The sequence below is a fragment of the Adelges cooleyi genome, unplaced genomic scaffold, assembly GCF_023614345.1.
Source record: "Adelges cooleyi isolate 19-005CV unplaced genomic scaffold, UGA_ACOO_1.1 ACOO_flye_CR_arks_rails_tigmint_CR_PRNA_651, whole genome shotgun sequence".
NCBI lineage: Eukaryota > Metazoa > Arthropoda > Insecta > Hemiptera > Adelgidae > Adelges > Adelges cooleyi.
In genome coordinates, this window is record NW_026096352.1 from 14,605,079 (window position 1) to 14,610,051 (window position 4,973).

The following is a 4,973-nucleotide window of genomic DNA, read 5'->3' on the forward strand; positions in this document are numbered from 1 at the left end:
TTATACATAATATTAACAAAAACTTAACATTCTACAAATCCGAAATAATTCGCCATAAATCTACAAGATTAAAAAACAAAATTATAACCATAAAACATATAGAAAAAGTAAACGCCAAAGCGAACAAGACGTCTACGTCTACCATAATGACTATATTACTGCAGCCTACCGGCAGACAAACCGAGTACAATACTACAATGGCTATTACAAAAGTACAATTAGAATTTTAAACACTTGTAACATCAATACCCGCCGGCCAATGAGAGCACACAATCCGACCGGCTGGCTATAACCTGCGCAGACTCAGCTGTGCCCTCGCCCCCGCCGCGCCGGGCAAAAATACATCCCATAAGGGTGGTGACCCGGCCGCCGAATGATGCGTGCCGGCGCCGGATAAGGCGATTGCCATTAAAAGCCCAAAACCGAGCGTGTACCAACATTATCTAAAGTCTAATACAAATATACAAGAGCAAATAGCAGCGCCGGGGTTATTTTTCAGGCCGTGGGCAGGGGAGAGGGGGCTTAGAGCCAACTTTGTATTTCCCTTGGGCCTGGGGCAAAAGCTAAAAGCTGTAGTCGACTTGGTTCCAAAGGCGTGTTCAAGATTGTTCAGCCTTAGGTATACGTATAATATATTATGTATATACATGCGTAAAATTGTTGCAATGTGTTAAAATTATACATAGGAACAAACATTCAGAAATTATACCACATGGAAAGTTTTCAAATTTGTTCGTCACGGTTAATATAATTCTACAACTGTACTTGCTTTATATTAATACAAAATAGTTTGTTTATAATTAGTACATTGATATGTGCATTACATACAGCGACAATAATAATATGTAATACATGTTATATAAATAAAAGGGCGGGCTATTTCAAACAAAAAAAAAAGCCTGATTCTCTTGAAATTTATTATGGCTAATATTTGTATAGTGTTAAATATTGAAAGATCCATGCTAAGTAAATAATTTAGATAATATTTATACAATAAAGATAATTAAATTAACTAAATACCCAAAGTAGTATCGTTCTTTTTTTTTAACTAAAACTTCTAGTTTTAAAAAAGTAATAATTTTGTGTAATAAGTTATGTTTTTTTAAAATTTAAAATTATATCAATGAATATGTTATCTATAAGAATAATATCTCTATAACACCTCAAGATATTGGTTCTATTTATTAAGTATATTAATAGACATTTGTGACCACAATGAGTGCAAATATAGGTTTGTTGATTTTACAAGTTGAATGCAGTAACAGTTTAATTCCATCGGCTGAAAAGTGTTAATACCAACAGAAACGGAATAGCTAATCTTTCTTTATAATTTTCTTGATCAATATTTCAAATTCAAATCTGTTATAATGAACTTATTTGGTAAATACATTATTTAGACTAGTAAATAGCAACTATCTTATGTGACTAAGTTTGTAGTAATAGGTAATGGTCAATAAACTTTTTTTTAAGCCTATCATAATCATTATAGCAGGTTGTATTTAAATGTCGGAAAGAAATGGAAATAAGATAAGTTAAGTGGAAAGTTATTTTACTATTTCATTGCGCTAATATTCAGACAGATGAACTGTGTCGTCTGCTGATTAACACAGGTGATTTATTTTAATTCAAGGTAAAATTTGATATACAGTATAACTACATTAAGTTAATAACATTGTTATTACCTAACTTATCATATGATAAATTCGATGAAACTTAGCAGATTTACGTAAAATAAAAGTAAAAGAACTTGTATTTTGCAATAATTTTTGTCACAATTATTGACAATAGCCATAAAATAAACAAATTAAATGAGAGATTAAAAAATCTATACTTAGTTCAGCACAGTCAGAAGGTCTATTTAAAAATAATATTTCACAATACAAGTTTCATCAGTCACCTATGTCGCATACATATTATTTTAAAACATAAGTTTCACTAAATACTTTTTTATTACAAAACGCTCGTCTAGTTTTATGAAAAAAAACGTACAAAGTGGACTTGTCCTTAATTACTTTTAATCACTTATTTACACAAAATAATTAATCAAAAACTGACTGTTATTGTCTATTTATATAGGACTGAAGAGGCCTAGCGACTGTGACAAAAGAGAATTTATTAAGGCGCATTGTATAGGCAATTTTTCACTAAAACTTTACATTAAGAGTAAGTTGAACTATTTATTAAGGAGTTAGGTATAGGCATTATTTTTGCAAAATATTTTTTTAAAGGTTAAACTGAGATGTGTAATTATTAGTTTAGTATTTTAAAAAAGTGTTTATAAATATTTAATATTAGGTTTCTCAAAAAAAGGATAAGACATTGTCTCCAAAATCTTGTCATCTTTCATTTATATTATAAATATTTTTGCTCTAAAATGAACACAGAGTGAGTAGAACACGTTCTGTGTAAGCATGTTTTAACACTAGCAAATTGAGTGTATAATATCCACTTAAGCTAAAATTTGTTAACATACATTAATGCAGTAAAGAGAGGTCTATTTTTGTACAAAAATATATTTTTTTATTTACAACAATCCAAGTTCTCATTTTATCCAATTTCTTCAATTTTGTAAATGTTTAGGATTCCTCATCATTTCTTCTATGGTTTGACGTATCGCCTACTTTTTCTTAATATTTATTTTCATTATAAAATAGTTTATGTTAACATTTTTTTTTCAAACTATCCTAAAATGTTGGAAAATAATAACAGCTTTAAGCCGATACGTCAAACCACAGAAGAGATGATGAGGAATTAAAATCGGATAAAATAGAAATGCCAAGGGACGCCTTATTTTATCACAGTCGGCAGGCTTCTTAAATTAACATACTCAAGTCACGAGCTGACATACAAATATAAAAAAACTTGTGTGTAGTTCCAGGGCAGAGGTCCAATTTCTCATCCGGCTCTTATAATTCTGTCTTCTAAGATATTATCGCTGACGTCATGCCTTCACCACTGTACCTATTAAATTTAAGTAAAAGTAAGTACCATTATAGATAATTCAAATTATAAATAAGGATTAACCCTTTACTGCCTGATCAGACTTTTGAGTTAGCTGCCAAATCTCCAAAAAAAAATGTCAGATATAAGATCATTATTTCTGAGGCCAACTCAAAAGTCCCGTCCGATAGGAAATGGTTAAGTTTACTAGTAATGTGATATACCCAGCACATGGTTTACACATGGTGTGGAAGAAGTCTTTAAAAAAATTGCTGATCATTGGCATTTATTCATTTTGCTTTTGTATGCACAACGAAATTGTGTAAGCCAACTCCTGAAACAAGTAATATCAAATTAATAACCTCAATTATTGAATTACTGATGTCAAAATGAAACACAAATGAACAATATAAACATTTTCTTCTTAAGAGGATTGCATGCGGTCTGTTTTTAAGGAGTTTTGTATAGGTAATATTTAAGAAAAAATATTTTCAATAAATTTCGACCATGTCAATTAATTTACCGGTTAATTTGTATACGCTTCAAGGTATTATTTTTAATTTAAATAATTGTTTTTATGAGTAAAAGCCATTTTGGTTGACTTTCTACCAAAAAGCCAGACAAAATTTCAACTACATAGAATGGTCCAATTTCAATTCTATAAAGAGATTCGAGTTCTTTGGCTAATTTACTATGTTATGTTGGAAGCTGATTTTCATTTAAAAATGTCAGTTTCTTGTTATTAAATAAATTTTACTTGCAATTTTCTTCGATATTAAAACCCAATTTTTTTACATAAAAAAATCAAAAATCTGTAACCTAGTAAAATTGCCAAAGAACTAGTAAATCTTAACAGAATTAAAATTAGACCATCCTAAGTAATCAACATTTTGTCTGGATTTTTGGTCTGAAATGTCAACAAAACTGACCGAATGCAGCTCCCTTAACCTATAGAAATGATCAGAAATAGAATAAATAAATACAAGGCTGTAAAACATTTTTTAAATCACAACGGTTTACTATTTAAACTTATTTTTCTTATATCACATACTACTTTTATATTTTCCTTGCAGGACATACCTATTCAGTCGGTTTATAAAATTTAGTTTGTCGAGATTACGGATGCTTGCCAAAATGGTGCCCAAATAAATTAATTTATTTCTTTTGACAGTTGCCGCCCGCTGACCTACAATAACAAAATGGCCGAGAAAATAAACATTGACCATGCGCAAACTGCCACCTTTTCTTCTCAGTCAAGCTAACAGCCTAGAAATTAAACTAAATTAAAACGTTATACATTAATTTGTTTTAGTTTTTTATACTTGTGCCATATTAAATCAACAGCGCTGTAAATGTTCTGCTAGTCTTTATACTTCTAGCACTACATACCTACTAATATATCAAGAATATTAGTAATAGCAGTTCATGGTCGATTCCAACATTTCAAGCTGCTTTTTTACGGTATACCGCTTGTAGTTATACCGGCTAAACACTTTATAAGTAGCTTACGTGCTGCTTTTGTTTTACAACTCATTGTAACGGAATATACCTTTAACAAATATGTTAGACATAATGTGCTGTTTTATAAAATATGTATTTTTAAGTTATTTAATTAAAATATGCACCTAGCAGAATATGTATCTTACTGAAATAATGCCTCGACGTCGGGTTGTTCTTTTTTTTTTTTTTAATAAACATCTTGCAACTTCGATTAAAAGTTGATCAATTATAGTTAGAATTTAGTACTTATGGTTTAAGCTACATCATTCAGTCACAAATTACAACATAAATACATTTTATTATAGTTTGTTGGCATAGTCCGTTCTGTGATAAAACAAAACTGTTTATTAGACGGCGGCAGTTGATAATGTGGAGGTAGCTGGAGGGAAGCTGACCTCCATGTATAACACACTGATAACAGCCGTATGATAACTGATACAAAAAACATTAAAGAATAAATAGTTATTATATTACATAAATTCCCCTTGCTTTTTAATACTAACAAGTAACAACTGCAGTAACAATAATAATAG

At 30.1% G+C, this 4,973-nt stretch overlaps 1 long non-coding RNA gene across 4 annotated transcripts; it reads right to left on the minus strand.

Annotated features, from left to right (window-relative positions):
• Positions 1–1,908: 1,908 nt before the first annotated feature.
• LOC126844535 (uncharacterized) lies at positions 1,909–4,754 on the minus strand. 4 transcript variants are annotated; one of them, XR_007686591.1, is made up of 5 exons: positions 4,566–4,754; positions 4,263–4,489; positions 4,021–4,218; positions 3,165–3,274; positions 1,909–2,961 (listed from the first exon to the last, which is right to left on the minus strand). It is a non-coding gene; the product is annotated as an uncharacterized LOC126844535 (long non-coding RNA). The 4 variants fall into 4 exon arrangements; XR_007686590.1 differs by having other exon boundaries at positions 1,912–2,961; positions 4,021–4,206; positions 4,587–4,754; XR_007686589.1 differs by having other exon boundaries at positions 1,912–2,961; positions 4,021–4,206; positions 4,330–4,489.
• Positions 4,755–4,973: the final 219 nt, after the last annotated feature.